The 21,628-nt window shown below is 41.4% G+C and overlaps 1 protein-coding gene across 9 annotated transcripts in view; it reads right to left on the bottom strand.

Annotated features, from left to right (window-relative positions):
* Positions 1–21,628, bottom strand: part of ELF1 (E74 like ETS transcription factor 1) — a 213,998-nt gene that overhangs the window by 79,201 nt on the left and 113,169 nt on the right. The window contains exon 1 of one of the 9 annotated variants that reach the window (XM_077483164.1): positions 7,788–7,946. The exons of the other annotated variants lie outside the window; for them this stretch is intronic. The gene's annotated coding sequence lies outside the window, so the exon portion shown is untranslated. Of the gene's footprint in view, positions 1–7,787; positions 7,947–21,628 lie in introns of those variants that run through there. 9 annotated transcript variants of the gene reach the window in all.

The following is a 21,628-nucleotide window of genomic DNA, read 5'->3' on the forward strand; positions in this document are numbered from 1 at the left end:
AAGAGCACTTTGGACCACTGGGCAACAGTCCAGTCCTTTTTCTCCTTAGCCCAGGTAAGATGCTTCTGATGTTGTGGCTTGACACAAGGAATGCAACATTTGTAGCCCATGTCCTGGATACATCTGTATGTGTGTGGTGGCCCTTGAAGCACTGACACCGGCCATAGTCCACTCCTTGTAAACCTCATCTAATTTCTTGAATGGCCTTTGCTTCACAAACCTCTCAAAGCTACGGTTATCACCAATGTTTTTGCACTTTTTTCTAACACACTTTTTCCTTCCACTCAACTTTCCATTAATATGCTTGGATACCGCACTCTGAACAGCCAGCTTCTTTAACAATGACCTTTTGTGACTATAACCCTCCTTGTGGAGGAAATTGAGGTCAGCGGTCTTCCCCATGATTGTGTAGCCTACTGCACCAGACAGAGACCATTTAAAGGGTCAGGAAACCTTTACAGGTGTTTTGCGTTAATTATCCGATTCGAGTATGACACCATGAGTCTACAATATTTAACTTTTTTTACAACATTCTATTTTTCTGAGATCCTGAATGTTGGGTTTTTACTAGCTGTAAGCCATAATCATCAAAATTGAAAGAAAGAAATGTTTGGAATATAGCACAGTGTGTACTGAATCTACAGTGCCTTTAAAAAGAAGTATTTATACCCTTTAAAATGTTCCACATTTTGTCATATTACAACCAAAAATGTAAAAGTATTTTATTGGGATTTTATGTGATAGACCAACACAAAGTGGCACATAATTGTGAAGTGGAAGGAAACTGATAAAATGGTTTTCAATTTTTTTTAACAAATAAATATCTAAGTGTGGCGTGCATTTGTATTCAGCCCAAGGTCAATACTTTGTAGAATCACCTTTCACTGCAATTACAGCTGCAAGTCTTTTTGGGGATGTCTCTACCAGCTTTGCACATCTAGAGAGAGTGACATTTTTGCCCATTCTTCTTTGCAAAATAGCTCAATCTCATAAGTAAATTGGATACTGAAAGACTTCGACCCATTCTTTTAGAGCTGGCCTACATTTAGATACAAGGTGGTATGGTTACATTTCCAGGCTCCCTGCCCTCAACCTATCCCGGAAACCCTTTTCTTTTCGATTTCCCACCTCTTCTTCTAAATGTTACTTTTTAATTTTAAAATCTTTTGTTCTCTAATCTCACCATATCCAAATTTACTTACTTATGGGCTTCAACCCAATGACCTGTAATTGAGGCGTCATCCAGCAAACCACAGGTTATCAGAGGGGTGGTACCGCTTTTCACTACAGGATAATTAGTTTTCCTCTACCAAACTGTATTTTCTTGGGACTGGTGTAACCAGTGTTCCCTGTGCAGACTTGGTGGAACCAGATTATAAAACACCCCCAATATCCTTTGAATGATAGTGAAGGAGCTTGAAGCTGTATATTTCTCTTAGATTAGTGATGAACTGCCTGGATTTGTATTAGCAGCACTTGCTTGTACTACCTTGCAAATGTTTCTTATTGAAAACGCATAAAAATTCAGTTCATAGCACTGGATAAAATAGATAAATGAGACCCACCCCTAAAAAACAAAACACAGACTTTCGCTGCTACAAGTAGAGAAACTGGTGAGGCCTGTTCAGAGAGGGCCTCACCCAGCCCCCATTATGAACACATGCAACCTGGATAGCAACAGCAAAATATAAAAGACAAAAAATAGAAATATGAAACCACCTTTGTACTACAGAGAACACTTGTCTGGGGATATCTTTTAGGGCAGAAGAGCAGTTTATGTAGGTTCTGATATATTATACAATTTATAAAAAAACTATATTATAATGATAAAAATAAAAAGGTGTGTAATATTTATATATATATATATATATATATATATATATATATATATATATATATATATATATATATATATATATATATATATATATATATATATATATATATATATATATACATACACACACACACACACACACATATATACACATATACACACACTTTTTTTAAAATAATAATATTATTATTAATTCATGGAGATTTGGCTTCTGGTTCCCTTAGAAATATTCTAACAATACATTTCATTTTAGGCAAATTTTCTACAATCCCACAGTATTTTTCTCAATGATTTATTAACAAAGTGCACCTGCTTCTTGTATGGCTAATTTCAAATAGCTTGTTTGAATTGTAAAGCATCATTAGTTTTGTGGTTTTGAAGCTGAACTTTGGGGGGGGGGGGGGGGGCGGTTTGGGGGATTTAAGCACACGATTGTATGATAATCTGATTAGTACACAGCTCTCGAGAGACAATCACGAAACTTTGTCCAAAATTATCCGAATGGAGAAATACGAAAATTTCTCTCATACGTTATCAGCTCATACAATTTTAGTTTAAATTGGTACGGTTTTTGTGCGAAAAATACAATACAAATACATTACTTCCAAATTTTTATTCTGTTTGTCACTAGGGATGAGCCACACACAAGTCAGAATCTGCCTAAGCTATCCTGCCAGGAAGCTGTCAAAGCCAACATCATAGGCAGCAGCGGCATTCCCCACCCTGCAACTGTGACCTATGACTGCCTGTTGGCATGGACAGCTTCTCGGCAGGATTCCCCACAAATGCACATCAATACCTTCCATGCAAATTAAAATGTCAGTGCTACACAAAGGGTCCTTAAACAGGCTTTCCGATCAAGTCCACCTGATCGGACCTTGCAGTCACCTCTATTGAGCAGCGGATGTCAGCAGGCATGTCCGCTGACATCCCTCGACATCCGATCCAATCCTGGCGGCAAAATCCAGAGGGATGGTGGTCCTATTTTCCATCCATCTGGTGGATCAAATCATATTGCATGAAACGGACAGGCGGCCCATTTCCACCTGATTTCCCCATAGAGGAGAGCGGGACTGTGTTCTGTCTCACATGCCCAGGTCCTCCCCCGTTGAGCAAGGGGAATCCACAAAACGGAGGTGCCCGTGTGAGAGAGGCCTAAGGGCTCATTTAGACGCGCAGGTGGGTGTAGCACTTCAACTGTCCAACAACCACATTAAGAAAGGAAAAATATTGTATTTATTAATTTTTTTGTATTGGAGACTGCAAAGAATTACAAAAATAAACACTTGATCAGGGATGTACTTCACAGGTTTCTCTACACTCTTCCTCCAGTCCCAGGACTGTATGGGAGGTATAGACCTTCCGTTATAGGGTGGGACAATGTAAAGAAAGGTCTAGGAGTACAGTGACATAAACAAAATCTATGAATCCCTCTGCCACTGAGATCAGATCTGTGAATGGATGAGGCAGTTGTTCAGGTGGAAGAATTTGCAATGCAGGTTAAGTGGCACCAGTTTGGGTGTGGGGATGGTGAATTTGACCATGTTACACCCTAAATAGGGATGCAATAAGTGATGAAAGGCTCTATTGCAGATAGTTCAATAAACAACAGGGAGGAGTACCATCATTCGAATTGGAGAAAACCAGAGACCACCGCCAATGGCAGCCAGAGAACAAATGGACTATCTCGGTACCCAAAGACTGCATAAAAAGTTTAGAATGTATATTTTTATTGATACACGATTTCAAAATATAGTTGTATCCAGATATAATGATTTAAATGGCATACATCTCATATACACCAAAGCTCAATCGAAGCATAAAAACATAGGTGACGCTAGATAATGTAACACCCTAAACGATGGGAAAAAAAAAAAACCTGGGGTATAATGTACATTAATCCTCATGATGTGACCAATATCCTCTACATGTTTCGTGGACTTTTCCGCTTTTTCAGGAGGAGGGTTTTTGGATAACGTCTGTAAAGAAACATGTATATCAGCCAAGTAGAGTACTATACACGACAAACAGCAACACTGGAGGTATAATGGGGGGGGAAGATACATGTGCTTGCCAACAAGGACCGGCATCTGCAAAAGTCTTCCTGAAGAAGCGGAATTGTCCATGAAACATGTAGAGGCTATTGGTCACATCATCAGGATTAATGTACATTACACTCCAGGTTTTTGTACCATTTAGGGTGTTATATTAGCTACCGTCAGCTACACTATATTACCAAAAGTATTGGGACACCTGCCTTTACACGCACATGAACTTTAATGTCATCCCAGTCTTAGTCCGTAGGGTTCAGTATTGAATTGGCCCATCCCTTGCAGCTATAACAGCTTCAACTCTTCGGGGAAGGTCCACAAGGTTTAGGAGTGTGTCTAAGGGAAGGTTTGACCATTCTTCCAGAAACGCATTTGTGAGGTCAGACACTGATGTGGACAAGAAGGCCTGGCTTGCAGTCTCCGCTCAAATTCATCCCAAAAGTGTTCTAACGGATGGAGGTCAGGACTCTGCAAACCGATTTGGGGGCGTCATTAACATTGTCACAACCGCAGCAGTTCACAGAGAGCAGTCTGAACTGCCTGCTAATCAGATGCGATGCGGGAAACCGCACAGGAATTGTGCTGGTTCCTGCATTGCACCAGTGTGAACCGAGACTAAATCTAATTTTCTCTTAAGCCGGCCATAGACGGTTCAATCCATGTATGGGCAGGCTGATTGTTGCATCCTATAAATCCTACATGCTAGTTGTACCCAAGTTGATCCATGTACACAAATATACAGACCTTTCGGTATATCCATTAAATTGTACAGTATTTGGTTGCCTCTGTTATATAGTACTGACTGAAAACATGAGAGGTGTACTAAAAGGAACCATCATTTTCAAACCTTGACAGCAAAAGTGACAAGTGGATAATTAATGGTAACTATGTGCAACATGCACACTTTTCACTACATATATGTACACACATGGCTGTTTACACTTGTGCGTTGCTGCAACTTGTTTACCATTAAATACTATTTTCATCTTTGTTTGAATTGTTTGTTCCATTTACATGCTGCCGATTTCCTCCAGCTTCTTTTAGCTGCTTCTGGTCTATTTGTATGTGCTCAGGGGACTGGACTGAATTCCTCAACAGTGGACCATATCTACACAATGTGTGTTGGTGGAGTTGTTTGTGGTCGCAGGTGCACAACTGGGGAGACAGTTGTCACTCTATGACAGAAAGTGCCCTAATAAAGATATTCATAGCAGGATTACCAGGAATAATATTGGTAAAAGCAGCAGATTTAAAAATATGGAAATTAACAGGTTACGATTTGATGGGTTCTAAAATATATTTTATAAAACTCAGTCGCCGTTTCCCACCTTGCACTAGTTAGTTCCATATTAAAGTGGTAATAAAGGCAAAAGATTTTTTACGTTAATGCATTCTCCGCATTGGCCCTCGATCACACTAATGCGATTTGTCATACGATTTGACAGTTCAAAAATCGGATGACAAGTCACACCCTATTTTCGGCAACTGAACCATTCAAATTGTTGTGACTCAAGTCGCAGCGAATTTACAAAAGGTTCCTGCACTACTTTTCTGCGACTTTGAGACTTGCATTGACTTCTGTTAAAATAAAGTCGCAAGCCGCAATAAAGTTGGAGATTCAAATCGCACTGATCAGCAGCTTTGAAATTGCACTGAAGTAGCGCAAATTCAAAGCCACACTGGTGTGAACCAGGGCTTAGGGTAAAAAATAAAAAAAAATACACATTTAAAAAGCTGCTCCCCCACCCCCTGTAAACACTTACCAGAGCCTGATCTTGATCCAGCGCTGTGCCCGTCTGCAGCTGCTCTCCCCCCCCCCTTTTTCTTCTCACGTGAGACTCCTGTGAGGAGGGGGCGGAGCCAAGCAGCCCTGTGTGCGTCAATATATTCACATGGCCCTGCTTTGATTTTCATGTGCCCGCATAGCAAGCTGCTTGCTATTGGCGCACACAGAGCCAACATCGGTGGCAGGGGCTGCTCTGTGCAAAATCACTGCTCAGAGCAAGTAAGTATAACCTGATTTTTATTTTCGGATGCAAAAAAAAAAAAGCGCTTTACAACTGGTTTAATTATTCCACTCTTTCAACTTGTTGAACCTTACATTATACCCTGCAAATAAGCACTTTGCCTACCAAGAGAGTTTAGTTTTTAAACCCCTTTCACACTGGGGGCACTTTTCAGGCGCTTTCACGCTAAAAAAACAAACGCCTGAATAGACCCCTAGACCCCTTTCACACTGAGGCGCTTTTTAGGCTAAAAAGAGCTAGAAAGCTCACAAAAAACAATTTCAATTAAAATCAATGAATGCCTTCACACTGGGGCAGTGCACTGGCAGGGAGGTGAAAAAACGCCTCCCTCCATTGAAATTAATGGAAAGCTCTTCAAAAGCGCTCAGTGTTTTACTGGCAGTTTAGACGCGCCTCAGTGTGAAAGGGGCCTTAAAGTGAGAAATGGGTCTATGACCCTCAGCTCCAAAAGGTTATCAACTTAATATTCCATTACATCATCTCACATACCTTTCCACGCCAAATAAAAATTAATAGCAAGGATTTTTTGATCACGTAATGCTTTGCGTGCTTGTCTATCATTCTCAACTTCTGCATGTTCTTTCTATGGCCCCTTTCACACTGAGGCGCTTGAAACTGCCAGTAAAACACTGAGCACTTTTGAAGAGCTTTTTAGGCGCTTTTGAAGCATTTTCCATTCATTTCAAAAGTAGACTTTTTTTTTTCACCGCCCTGCCAGCGCACTGCCCCAGTGTGAAAGCATTCATTGATTTTAATGAAAATAGGTTTTTGCAAGCTTTTCGAGGGCTTTTTTTTAGCGTGAAAGTGCCTCAGTGTGAAAGCAGTCTAAGGAAAAAATCTAAATAAAATACATGGGCTGGGCCTACACTTCATGCAAGTTTTGTGTGTTTTATATGCTTTTCATGCATTTTTCATGTGCTCCCATTGAAGTGTATTGAGGTAAAAGAGGCACCTGTACCTATGTCCAAGTGCACGGCACAGGTGTGAACAGGCCCCATAGACAATAATAGGAATGGCGCTGTCACACAATGGCCAAAGCCTGACAGATCACACAGGTGTTAATGGGGACTAAAAGCAAAACGCTTTGGCAGTAGGTAGGAAGTAGGTGTTTGTATACAGTCATGTTAGTGTAAGGACGATACCACACTCTAATATATTATTATTATTGAGGATTTATATAGCGCCAACAGTTTGCGCAGTGCTTTACAACATCAGGGAAGACATTAGAATACAATACAAGAGGGATCAGGAGGGCCCTGCTGGTAAAATATAGTGATAGATGGGGTGTCACCGGGGTGCTGGGCAGAGGTATCTGATGGCTGCCTAGACTCCTTCCAGCAGAAGGCTCCTCCGACTCACCTGGCACTGAAATGTTCTCCGCCAGTTGCAGAGAACTCCATATCTGATAATACAATGGCTGCATAAAATGAATTAACATGCACAGGCCCCTATCTCAAACAAGCTCCGCTGCCATTCCTTTACTTCATTAACATCTCACAAACTACAAAGCCCATAAACAGAATCAAGTACAAAGTCTGTGTTCTTTAGACATACCATAAGGAGTACATGATCCCACCATTTGTAAATAAACTGCTCTCTGCTATACACAAATGCTTGGTGGGGGGGCAAAGTTCTAATAGCAAACATGTGCAACTCACCCAAAAATCACTTGTATACCGAGTCCCTTGCAATCCTTAGGACAAGGGTTAGATCACACAACACACTGCTGCATGTAAACAGTCATGCATACTGTATTACACACCATTTTACCGATGGCAACAAACACACCTGCGAAAGGCACTTGTTCCTGCAGAGATCAGGCCTAGAAATCGGCACCTACCTACAGTGCTGTAGAGACAAAACACCACTTACCTTCATGCTATTCACCCTGAAGCTGGCTGTGGGCAGATCAGACGCTGGGAACACATCTCTGTCCCTTATTTCTGTTTTGAGTTTGAAACTGACAGCAAATCGCCAGTCTCAGCCCTGGGAGGGCCGGCTGCTATTACTGACCAGGACCTGAAATTCCAGTTCTCTTACATTGCTGCCTGCTTTCCTGGGCAAGTCAGGCCGGCCTACATGGTGTCAGATTGCACAGAGCGAGCATTTGTAGCACCTTGCAAAACAAACATATCACATACCTGGATGTGCCTCTACCTGTTGACTTCATACTTAACCATTTGGTCCCTGGTCCCGACACCAAACAAAGCATGTATTTCTCATACAATGTCTATTCCAACTAGTATCATTTTAATCTATGCTTTATTTATTTTATTTTTTTTTATTATTTTTTTATAAAAAAATAAACTGTAAACACAAAGTGATACATATATGTGTTTATATGTTCAGATATAAAACATATATAATACAGGTGTGCAATGATGAAACAAAATAGTAAAATTTATCTGTCTTTGCATTGGCCTCCTGTAATCCCCTGTATAGTAACATTCAGACTAGCAGCAAGGCTTTACAGTGTTGCACAGTGCAACAAATAGAGCTTGCTGATTGGAGGAGAGAGCACAGATATAACTAATCAATGAGCATGCTGCTTTTAACCATCCAATCAAAGACAGCCCACCTGTAATGCTCTAATGGCAGAGCTTCACTCTCCCCCAGTGATTGCCCAATCCTTTTCTCTATCCTGAACCAAACTAATTATTATTATACAGGGTTTACATAGCGCCAACAGTTTGCGCAGCGCTTTACAACATGAGGGCAGACAGTACAGTTATAATACAATTGTATACAGGAGGGATCAGAGGGCCCTGCTCGTAGGGGTAGGGAACATTGGCTCCCCAGGTGTTTTGAAACTACAAACCCCATCATGCCTCTGCCTCTGGGAGTCATGCCTGTGATTGTTGGGGTCTTGCAAGGTCTCATGGGACTTGTAGTTTTAAAACAGCTGGAGAGCCGAGGTTCCCTACCCCAAGCAGCTAGGCATTTGTATGGGCTGTGTCTTGGTCCTTTAGGACTTGTTTCCACTACAACACTGCAGGTTGGCATCTGTTGTGTAGAAGCGGTGTGTTTTGTTGTTACAACACATCGCACTGTTTACATTTTTTTTTTTTAAACTTTATTGAAGAGTCACTTGAGTCTATACACTGCAACTTGCTGCAGTGCACTGACATATGGTGCAGGGAGTTGCGCTGTGAAAACGTGAAATGTCTGTATTTTTGTACAGTGCACATCACTGAAGCGATGTGGCATGAAAAGGGCACATAGAAAACATTTGTTTTCTATGTGCCCTCGAGGTACGCCTGCATTAGTCCAACAGGAGAAAATACTGCGCGAGGTGCATATGCACAAGGCCCATATATCACGTCCAAAGGCAAGGCGACGGGGGCGAGGCGGTCCCACCCGGCTTGCCTCTGAGTAGCAGAAATAAGAAGGTAGTAGATGGCCGCACACTCCGAAAGGACATCGATTTATTTATTGGTACATATCAAAAGGTACAAACTAAAAACATTACAGCACGAGGAGCACAAATAGGGTTGCCACTTTTTCTTTAGCGGCGTATAGAAATTTTTTACGCTTTTTTTTAGCATACACTATAGGATTGTAACAGACCTGGGTCATCTTTGGGCACTCCAAAGAGAATAGTAATGTGGCATGCATAGTACCCCCTCACCCTCCTGTCAAGCCCTGTTCCAAGCCACATTCCTGTCTGAATATTGTGTCCGGGTTTCAGGCAGACTGAAACCTGGACACATGGTTCAAAACCCGGACTGTCCGGGTGAATCCTTGACAGATGGCAACCCTAAGCACAAAGGAGATCAGATGTTGGCATGTTTCACTCTTATAGCATAAAAAGAGGGGAATTAGGACTTTAGACACTCAAAATAAAGTTATAAAAAGATATATATTTTATTGAAAATTAACAAATAGTTAAAAAGAAGAATTGTTATACAAAGTATTGTGTTTAAAGCGGAACTTCAGTAATTTTTTCATCTTTCCATCTATTAAATCTTCTGCCCTTGTTGTTTTAACTTTGGATAGTAAAAACATTTGATGCCCATAGGCGCCAATGCGCATGCACGTTCACGGTGCACTGTGTGCACACGCAGGAGCGGGGTCAATTGTCACCAGACAGCCTATTTAAAGAGTGCCCTGACCCCTGATCAATGCTGACTGGTCTTCACCTGTTTCCCGATACCCTGAATCCTGCTTGATACCCGTTGCTGAACTTGGCTTTCCTTGAACCTGCTTCTGGACTGATATTTCGGATTACTGGTTCCTGATCCCGGCTTCCCATTTGACCTTGCTTCTGCCTAATACCTTGGTTCCTTGCTGTCCGACTGCTACCGAACCCGGCTATCCTTGTTACCTCGCTTCTGTTCCCTGCTTGGCTCAACACTGCCATCCGAGTGTCTGCGACTATGGCCCTGCGACCAGCTGTGACTTCCTGCTGCAAGCCTGCCAGAAACTCTACATCGCCTCACGTTCCAGTTCTGCAGTCCAAGCAGAGTGCCTCTTTAAACCCAGCTGATCCACGGTGCATGACTGCCTTTCCTAATCTGATGGTTTTCCTTCCCAAGGTAGCATCCTATGCTACAAGTTTCTGGGTCTACATCTGCAGGCACTCGTGCTCCTGTCCCTCGGCTCCCTCTGTTCCACTCTCAGAGGGACCTGGGCTGAAGATAAAGGAGAGGCCAATCTCATAATTTCAGTCTCCCTTCAGGTACGTAACACCTATTAGGGAAGAGATGCATGCCCTCTACATTATACTAGGCATAAGGAATTAAATTAGGGTTACTATACCCGTAGTTGGTTAAAAGTAGGTTGTGTATCTATCTACCCCTAGCTGGGACACTGCTTATACCCCAATGTGCCCCTATAGCTACCTTTAGGGGGTCTTGGACCACTACTCCCACTCTCTCTGTACGAGATCACTCATTACTGTATTTTGACTTGAGTAAATTTTACTGTTCAAAAGCTCCTGAAGAATCGCATGATATGCGAAACTGGTCGAGCAACGAGGAACTTTTTTAGCTGGACATCACCATCCCTCAATTAGCCACCTCTTGATAAATGAAAAGGAATTGTGGTTGTTTGTAGTATTATTGTGAACGTACTGTAACCACTTGGGGGCTCCTAACCCATAATCTGAGGATTCTTTGGCGATACCAATTAAATATTTTGCTTTTTAATGTGGCTGTATTGTTCCTTCATGAATTCGTGGACGTTTTATGTATTTATAGCACTTCATGTGGTTGGACTTTTCATGAACTGTATGTTTTACCTAAAATAGTGCTTTAATTTCCATAAAATATGCATTTGTAGTGTAGTGAATTCCAAATCCATCTCTTACCTTTGAATGAAAATGATGCGCACACAAATTATTTTTGTTAACGAGTTTCCCGTGGCTCTAGTGAAGACATCAGCCATGTTACCAGTGTCTCCTTACACTTGCATCTCTTAGATCCTCAGATGACATGTCCTAGTTCTCAGAGTACTGGCTATTATTCTGTATTTTCTTTTTTTTTTTTACATGTCATTCGGAGCTATAATTAAAACAACTAATCAGGTGACCTGTTATGTATACATTCAGGAGTCAGAATGGTGTTACATGGCAGAATGCCCTTGGGATCTCCCCCTCCCAAGTGTAGGGAAGGCTCTATATACAGACAACAGCTACCCACCCCCACTTTGTGGATCCAATTGTTCTATATTCTGTTACCAATTATCTTGTAATACTGATGCTAACATTGGCAACAGCAAAAAGATAGATAGTAAAGAAAACAGAAAAAAATTTAATAGAAAGAGTATCACATTTTTTAAAATTAAGATATATCAGCAAATAAAACCCAAGAACAGAAATGTAATATTTTCAACGTGCAAATCTTTAAGGGCCTGTTCACACCATAGAAACGCAGTCCAGGTGCATTCTGGATGTGTTTCTACAGGCGCAAAAAATTTTTTGATGCGTTTCGGTGCATTTTTCCCCTCTTTTTTTGCTTCACCTTAAATAAGGACAAGTGTGCGTTCCGCTGTGTTTCTGATGCATTTTACTGCGTTCCTGTACAGTTCAGTATAGAAAAAATAAAGCACGGTCTACTTATTTTTTCTGGAACTGGAACACACTGGAGCTTACCGCACTGGTGTGAACTATGCCACTGGAAACCATATAACCTACCCCTATCCGTACATTTTTGATACATAAAAAACAAACAAAAAAAAAAAAACATACTGGACTGCATGTGGTGTCAACCGGCCCTAAGGCCTGGTACACGCCTATGCTTGTGTGTAGGCCGCGTTTGCTCAGGCACCGCAGCCCATTCATGTATTCTGTAAAAAAATGTGCATACATCCTTTTAAAAATGCACCAAACAGCGAAATCAAAATGAACATGCGATTTACGTGAAATCCCTGCATCCACAAACGTGTTGCATTTTTAAATGTGTGGGGTGCCATTAAGAATGAATGTGTTTTCACTGCGGGTGGGGGAATCGCTGTGATAGGTGTGGCCTAAGCCCAGGTTCACACCTATGCAGGTTGCAGTTGATATTTTCTGGTGCGTTTTGTATTTTCTTACATGTGTTTTTGATGCGTTTGGGGCGGGGCTGAGTCATACAGTCGGCAGCTATGGACGCCGAATGCTGGACTCGGGAGCGCGCTGCTCTCAATCTATCCAATCAAGAACCAAGAACCCCAGGTAGAGAGACAGCATATCCCCGCCGGGTCAAGTTCCACGGCTCAAGTAAGTCAAACGTGGGGGGGGGGGATGGGGGGGCCGTCACTGCCAGGTTTTTTTCAGTTTCCTTTAAAATTAAGTAAAAAAAAAGGCTCGATGCAGCCAAAAATCAATGGAATAAGCTGGAATAGATTACATGTAAGTTTAGGGTTTAGATAAGTTTTAGGTACTTGAATCAAGAAGGCTGGCAACTTGGATGCTCTCAAATAAAAGTACTTTATTTGTTACAAGGGTACACAGGTACACGCTATATGGTGACGCATTTGGGCTATGAAGCCTCCATTAAAGTTTTAGGTACTGCTTGAAAAACAGTGAGAAAGTGGTGTTTAATTATTTAAAAGCGTATTTTTAATTTAACCACTACTATACCCGCCCATAGAAATATGATGTCCACAAATGGGATCTCTCATCCTGGGTGGGCGTCATATGATGTCCTCAGATTTGCGCTAGCATAGAGGTGTGTGCGCATTGTCAGTGGCGCGCGTGTGCCCGCTGCATCATAGAGGAGCCGATGCGCATGCCTGGTGGCCGCAATGTCCGCTGGGCACCCGTGATCGCTTGTGATTAGGGATGAGCTCAGGCGTGTTCGCATGGTCCACGTGCAGAGCCCGCCAGGAAGTCGGTGCATCGCTGTGCTAATCACAGGCAGGGAGACATTGGCCGATCTCTGCAGCCACGCATTGTGGCAATGTCTCACTGCCTGTGATTAGCGCAGCGCCGATTTCCTGGTGGGCTCTGTACATGGAGTATGCGAACACGCCGGCGCTCATCCTTACTTGTGATGGAGCACAAACGTAGATCTGTGTGTGTAAACACACAGATCCATATCCTGTCAAGGGTGAGAAGACCAATTGTGTTTTCCTAGTATATAGGAACACCGATCGGTCTCCTCCCCCAGTCAGTCCCATCCGCCACAGTTAGAATCACTCCCTAGGTAACATTTAACCCCTTGATCGCCCCTAGTGTTAACTCCTTCCCTGCTAGTGACATTTATACAGTAATCAGTGGCTATTTATAGCATTGATTGCTCTATAGATGTCAATGGTCTCAAAATAGTGTCAAAAGTGTCCAAGCTGTTCGCCGCAATGTCGCAGTCCTGATCGAAAATCGAAGATCACTGCCGTTACTAGTAAAAAAAAAAATAATAATAATAATAATAAAAATGACATAAATCAATAACCTATTTTGTAGGCGCTATAACTTTTGTGCAAACCAATCATACGCTTATTGTGATTTTTGTTTTACCAAAAATATGTAGAAGAATACATATTGGCCTAAACTGAGGAAAAAAAAATTATTTATTTTTTTTAATATTTTTTCAATATTTTAAAAATTGGGATATTATAGCAAAAAGTCAAAAATATTGTTTGTTTGTTTTTTCCAAAATTGTCGCTCTTTTTGTTTATAATAAAAAATAAAAAATAACGAAGGTGATCAGATACCACTGAAAGAAAGCTCTATTTGTGTGAAAAAAAATATCAAAATCTCATTTGGGTACACTGTTGCATGACTACGCAATTGTCATTCAAACTGTTACTGTGCTGAAAGCTGAAAATTGGCCTGGGCAGAAAAGGGGTGAAAGTGCCCTGTGTGAAGTTGTTAAAAAAGAAGGAGATGAAGCCCCAGAATTTAGTCGCCACAGCAAAGTTCCTGCTTCCCCAAAACCTGGAAGTGAGAGACGTTTCCAAGCTGGAAGGCGCCATCTTTCCAGCCCCTCCCGGGTCTGAGGTTCTGCTTTCTTGCAAGGATCCAGAAGGGGCTTCCCTTTCCACACAGCTTCTCTGCTGCCCACGAAGGGCTGTCAAATCTGTTACATTGGCTAATAAGTGTATTTTATTATTATCTTGTGTTTAGGATTTGAATACACAAAAGGTTGCCTAGCTCCCTGTTCTTATGTTCTCTATTTCCCTGTTTCTTTCAAAAGATACACTAAATAACACTGCAATTCAGAAATATGGGAAGCTAGGAAGATCCTCATGATGCAAGTTAATAAATTCACTTGATTAAAATGTTTATTATTAACTCCTTGCAAACAGCAGAGAGCTGAAATACAAAAATGTTGCTGGATTTGGAATTTTGTTTGACCAGTCTTGTGAATCACACATCTGCCACACTGCACAGCCAGGAATATCACCGTTATTTCCTGGTCCAGTTTGTGGCCTCTTGCAAGCGGGTGCCTGAGCCCATGTATTGTAAACTCCCGTAGTATAAGAGGATCATTTTAAAACTCCAAGCAAACTGCTGTAAATACAGTTATTAACTACAGTTTTCTTGTGAAAGGGATTTGTAATTCTGTCCAGCCAGGCTTGCGATCTGCAATCTGCGATCTGCAATCTGCGATCTTTGTCACTGCTCAGCCTACAGCCCACTCACTGGACAATTAACCTGTACGATTAGCAGGAAGGAATCCAGGAAGTTGTAGGCCTCTTCCATATGGGCACCTGAGCCCACGCATTCTAAATTCTGGCATATTTTTGCGGCCTGGAAAGAACAAGTGCTGCGTACAGCCACTCATAGACATGAATGGCTGTGCATGGCTGTATGCAGATAATTGCTCATATAGCATAGGTCAGGGGTAGGGAACCTCGGCTCTCCAGCTGTTTTGAAACTACAAGTCCCATGAGAAATTGCAAGACCCTAAGAGCCGGTTCACACAGCGGGCGATGCGAGGCGACACGACTCGCCTCGCCTCGCTCTCGCAAGTCGCCCCCGTTCTGTACAATGGAACCGTTCTGAGAGGAGCGACTCGAGTCGCTCCGACTCAGAAAAAAGGTTCCTGTACTACTTTTGGGCAACCTCGGGGCGACTTGCATTGACTTCTATACAGAAGTCATCTGCAAGTTGCCGCTGAGGTCGCGGCGAGGCAAGTCGGAGTCGCCTCGCCTCGCCTGCAGTGTGAACCGGCCCTAACAATCACAGGCATGACTACTAGAGGCAGAGGCATGATGGGATTTGTAGTTTCAAAACAGCTGGAGAGCTGAGGTTCTCTACCCCTGGCATAGGCTATACCAGTGATGGCGAACCTTGGCACCCCACATGTTTTGGAACTACATATCCCATGATGCTCATACACTCTGCGGAGTAGTTGAGCATCATGGCAAATGTAGTTCCAAAACATCTGGGGAGCCAAGGTTCAGCATCACTGTGCTATACAGTCATTTCACTTAAACCTGTATACTACACAAGTGTTTACATGAGCAACAGTGTATACCCAAGTACAGCCAATCAGGTCTATGGGCAGTTGTATAGAGCTCCTGCATTTTCCAATTTAATATGCATGGGCTCGGGAGCCTGTGTACAAGAGGCCTACAACTTCTTCGATTTCTAGGACAGAGGTTATCACGCAGATTATTTGTCCAATGTGTGGGCTAGAAGCAAAGCAGTGACAAAGACAGCTTTATTGGAAAACTAGTGTGCCATTATCTGGCTGTGCAGTGCTGTGTAAATTGCAAGCCTGGACGAACAGAATTGCAAATTCATTCAGTTTTGTAAAACTGTATTTACAGCAGTTTGCTTGGAGTTTCCCTTTAAAAATAAAATGGTGCTTTTATACTAGGCTGTGACAAAAAATAGTACAACACTTTACACCTATTTTCTGTGTCTTATTGAACCACAATTGCGCAATAAAAGCACAATAAAAGTCAAATGTTGGTCACCGTTAAAAGTGGTGTCTGCTGGTTTTACAGCTTTTTATACTAGTTATTTCTAAGATGTAGGAGTGTGTGTAAAGGTTTATTTTTACAGCTGAAAAAAAGGGCCATACACCATCAATAGAACAAGTGTATATTTCTGCATCCAAGAGTACAGGTGTTTTCTGATTGGTGTACAGGCACAGCCCGTCATTGATTTGTAGGGGTGGCTGGATGACTTCTGACTCCAAGGCAAATTAATACACTCATAGTTTACAGTGTACGGCCCTCTGTGCCCGTGTGAATGAGATCCAGTAATAACATGCACACATACAAATACTCTTGCACACTGGAGCATGTTCTAGTTTGGACTAGTGGGGGAATTGTACCCATTTATTCAGTTGTGCCACTAAATAGGTACACAACCGCCCATACTCTTCGAGCCCCCACAATTGCTTCTATGGGAAGCAGATTCCTATGAGAGTGTTTTATCAGAATACCACTACCCACCAGAATATGTAATGGAAGTTATGTTCCATCACCTCCATCTTGGTACACCCCACACTCGGCCGCAGTAAGCCTGCAGTCAGAAGGAGGCAGCAGACATCTTTTTACACCCACTCAAGTCTTCAATTTCATACTTATTTTTGCCAGTAAACTAAGCTTATATAATGTAATACAGTATTTTGAAATCCGTGACATTGTTTTGATGTTGAACTTTAAAAGCAGCGGCAAGCCTGCTGATCTCGCAGGTTTGCTAATCTAACAAAACACCTCTGCTTTTAAAATTCAACATCAAACGAGTATGAAGGATTTCAAAATACTGTATTACACTATATAAGCTGAGTTTACTGGTAAAAATAAGTGTGAAATGCAATACTTTGGTGGGAGTAAAAAGATGTCCGCTGCCACCTTCTTACTGCAGGCTTGCTGTGGCCGAGAGCGGGGTGTACCAAGATGGCGGTGACGTTACACATTCTGATGGGTAGCGATATTCTGATAGAACACTGGCATTCGCCAAAGAGGAGGAGCCAGGGGCACGGGTGGGGAACCCCAGAAGAGGAGGATCAGGGCAGCTATGTGAAATACCATTGCACAGGGCAAGTAACTATAACATGCTTATAGTTATATTATTATCATATATTAAAGGAAAAAAAGGTTTTATTGTTACTTTAACACATATTTATCTCAAAAATAGACAACCATCAGTTTGGCCAATTTGGATATTCTACTAAAATAAATACCTTTCCCAATGAAAACAATGTTGTTGTTTTTTTTTGTTTTTTTTTAAATCATATACTTTTTTTTATTAGAAAAAGGTTTTTTGTTTTTTTTTTTACAATTAACAACTTAGGACAACACTAATACATACAATACATGCCCATCAAACAACTAAAATTACATTTACAAAAAACAAAACAAAAAAAACCCAATCCTAATAGACTATGCAACGTCTAGATTATGCATTCATTGTTACTTTAGACCTACCATCTAAGCAATGGGTTAATAATTACCGGTTTCATGATAACTTTGCAACCTTATAGCACAAGTTTTTATGCTTGTTTAACATTTACTTCTTAACAGCTTATATGTATTTCTGTTGCGTACACGGGATCTATCACTCTACTATCATTAAACTCATCGGTAGGCTCATCTTATTCATGCAGACAGATTAGAGTCTAACCATCCTGACCAAATCTTTAGAAATTTTTTGGGGCATTTCCTGTTACTATGTCAATTCTTCCTTTCTTAAATTACAATTAACTGCTTCAGACATCTGAGTAGTTGTTGGTGGTAAGTTTGAAATCCATGTCTGCAATATGAGTTTTTGGGCTATATACATAGCATATACATTTTAGATGGGAGGATATATTTTCCAAAATAATCCCTAACAAGGCTATTTTTGGATCAGAGTGAACAATTTGTAGAACAAACAGTATTTAAAGTATCAAATATATACTCCCAATACCAATGTAATTTAGGGCAACGCCACAACATATGTATAAGTGTGCCCGTTTCGGTACTACATCTTGGGCAGTTTGGTGTTGCTGCTTTACCCAAAGTGTGAAGTTTTTGAGGAGTATAGTGAGACCCGTGAATGATAAATAACCGGGTCAAACACTGTGAAGAGGATAGGGAAACTCTGGTTAAATTTTCTAGAGCTTTTTTTTTTTTTTTTTTTAATTGGACCATTTATTTAGTGCAACTGAATTATTTATTTCCTAAATCAAACCAGATTAACAAATTATCGCATTTGTAAGGCCAATATAAGTCTGCAAATCAGTATCCTTGGTCCAAGTTGAACACAGGGCCAAAATGTATTTACAAGTTATTAATAAACCCTGACCTTATTTAGTTGTCAAATGTCACAGTATATACTGTACACCGGGGCTCTGAACAGAAGAGGGTGTGGTTTAGCACCTAGAGGAGGCAGGGCCTAATCTTGACCTGGACAGAAGTCAAGGCCTTCTGTCCTAGGGGCTTCACAGATACAATTTAAAATGGAAGTTCACCTTCCTTTTCACAAAAAAAAAAAAAAAAGAAAAGAAGAGGAGAGAGCTGAACACCCAACCCCCCTTTCCCACCCCCTGCTGCACTTACCTCCAGGGGTCGTAAGATGCCACTGCACATGCAGCTGGTGTAGTGCACCAGGGATTGGAAAGCCCTGCTTTTTTCCCCCTTCTTTCCTTAGGGCTCTCGGGACGGATCAGAGTGATGCTGTTATGTGACCAATCTGAATCGATCTGATCCATCCTGGAAGCCCCAAGGAAAGAATGAGAAGGGTGGGTATTTCAAATGCACCGGCTGCATGAGAAGTGACAGCTAATCGCCTATAAGTAAAACAGGGATGGGGGAGACGGAGTACATGCGGGAGGGAGTAGGGTGTTACTACACCTTTTCATTTTTTGTGAGACTAATGTCTAGTACACACAATAAAAATAATCGGACAGATGATCATCCATTTTTTGTATTTATTTTTTTATGCTAGTCTAATATTGAAAACCAATAGAATACTAAAGTTACAAAAATTCACATAAGACAGAATACAAATTTGGAAGTGGTGTAATGTATTGTATTGTAATGTACTCTTTCATTTTTGAGCATGCATGGTCTTGGTCACTCTATTTTTCGTGTTTTGAGCATTTTGTGCATTTCTATGCAGGTAGTCCTATTAATGTCAATTGGGACCCAGCATCTGTATGGACACAGATGCCACTTCCAATCCGTGTGGATGGGGTCCATGGCCCTGAGGGCAGTCAGTGTGCATTTGGGACCGTACACCTGCACGGATGTGAAGTTGGGAGCAGCGTATGTGTTCATGCACCCACTTCGCCTCAAGTGACATCAATCTGCATGGGCATGCACGGAACACTTGTGCATCCCCATGTGGGTAAACATGACCCTTGTATGGGCATACACTGTGGTACGCCCTGTTTGAACCATGCCTAACACAAGTACTTAGCGCCTGCATTGCAGCAAAGTTGTTACTTATTTAAGGCTCACTAAGGCTCGGTTCACACTGCCGCGACTTGGGATCCCACTTGTGAGATCCCAAAGCGTGCGACATGTGAAATCCCATGTTAGTCAATGACAGCTGTCTTAATTAGCACTACTGAAGTCGCTCTGACTTTAAAAAGGTTCCTGTACTACTTCAAGGCAACTTCTATCAGACTTGTGCCTGACAGAAGTCGCCTCCAAGCCGGATCCTCATCTATATTGATGTGATTTGGATCCGAAATTACAAGAAAATTACCCAGACTTTCCCGAAAGTCGCATCAAAGTAGTACTCAAGTTGCCAGTATATCGCCAGGAAGTCACCTGACAAAGTCACACCATAAGCCGCGTGACTTTCAGGTAGCGGCAGTGTGAACCAAGCCTAAAGGATTTAGACATAGTTAACGTAAGTTTAAAAAAAGGGGTCTTGTAATTTCACTGCTGATAAAAGCAGCCTTAAACAAATACATTCTAAAATATGATTAGAATGGGAAATTGCTCGCGTTTATAAATAAATGTTCTATTCAGGTAGAGAAACAGCATAAAAACAATCATTAAAAATAATAATCTCTACATTACACTGAAGCTAGTCACATTATTTAGCTACACCACCTTTCATAAAGAAAAAGATCAAAGTGTTTCTAATTATATAGAGAACAATATGGTTGATTGCCTAACATTTAAGGTAAATGTCCTGGAGTCAAAGGTCGGCAATAAAGAATCCCATTATAATATTAACAAAACCAGACAGAGAATTCACCCAATATACACCCAAAGCAGAGGTACAATAACAATGTGTGTGCTCACAATGTCCAGCACAGCGTAACTAATAATGCAACTCCCTTGTGATTAGTTTTTTTGCTCTTTAAAGCTTCATTTGCTCAGTCAACAGACTATTTTTAATCCTTATGCTGCTAGCATTAGTAAATAGATAGGAAAGTATATCATAGTTACTTGTTTTAAACTTTGTTTTCACATTTCTTCAGCTACTTCTTGCTTTCCATACCCAGGCAAATGATGTCATAGATCCCAGGAGTCTACAGGAGAGGAGCAGGGGATTTTCTCAGCTATGCACACCCTCCCCACTGCATGCTTGAGCTAAGGGCAGATAGATTCCAGAAAGTAAATGCTACATGAATCATCTGCCCTTACTCAAAATTGCCACGTCCAAAAATACTAGAGGGTGTTTTTCAAAGTGATTTCTCAACAAAATAAAGCATGGAGACAGGAATGGATGGTAAAATGTGCTTTGAATATTAAAAATTCATTAAACAGTATTTTTGGTTTGTGGTGCTCAGATGCTGTGTTTAAGTGGCAACTTTATTACGCTGGCCACAAATGGAGCCATTTCTCTCCTTCAGCCCTGTAAAAATTGAAAAGGAAAAATTAATCATCCCTCCATCCATCTTGACAGCTTGGATGGAGGGACCTCCACTTCTGGCCAATTTTATTCAGGTAGCTGCATTCCTGAACAGGGACTGTATCGGATAGGATGTAGTCACTCTTTGGTGGATCACTTTCCACCTGGCGCAGTCCATTTTTAAATCAACATTTGTCAAGAAGGGTGGTGCTTGCAAGACCACCCACAGATTATATTTTGGCTGATTCAGCAGGAATAAGGCGAAATTCAGGCTGTCTATGGTTTTTATACTCAAAAATATGATGCTCCAATGTCATCAGCTGGCTGCCTTACTAGGCCTAGAGCATTTTGATTTTTTTGTATAGAAAAACGTAGGCTGCCAATGCAAACTTCCTTATTAAAAAGCTAGTTAAAAAGTTAGCAATGTGTCTTGAGTCACAGACGCAGAACAAGCATGCAACACGTCATGGCTGGTGAGTTGTTGTTTTTTTTTGGGGGGGGCGACAGTCGGGTCACCCACACCAAAGCCCCCCGCCGA

Source organism: Lithobates pipiens, unplaced genomic scaffold (genome assembly GCF_037356315.1).
Source record: "Lithobates pipiens isolate NorthernLeopardFrog02 unplaced genomic scaffold, aLitPip1_a1.2 Scaffold_16, whole genome shotgun sequence".
Classification (NCBI taxonomy): Eukaryota; Metazoa; Chordata; class Amphibia; order Anura; family Ranidae; genus Lithobates; species Lithobates pipiens.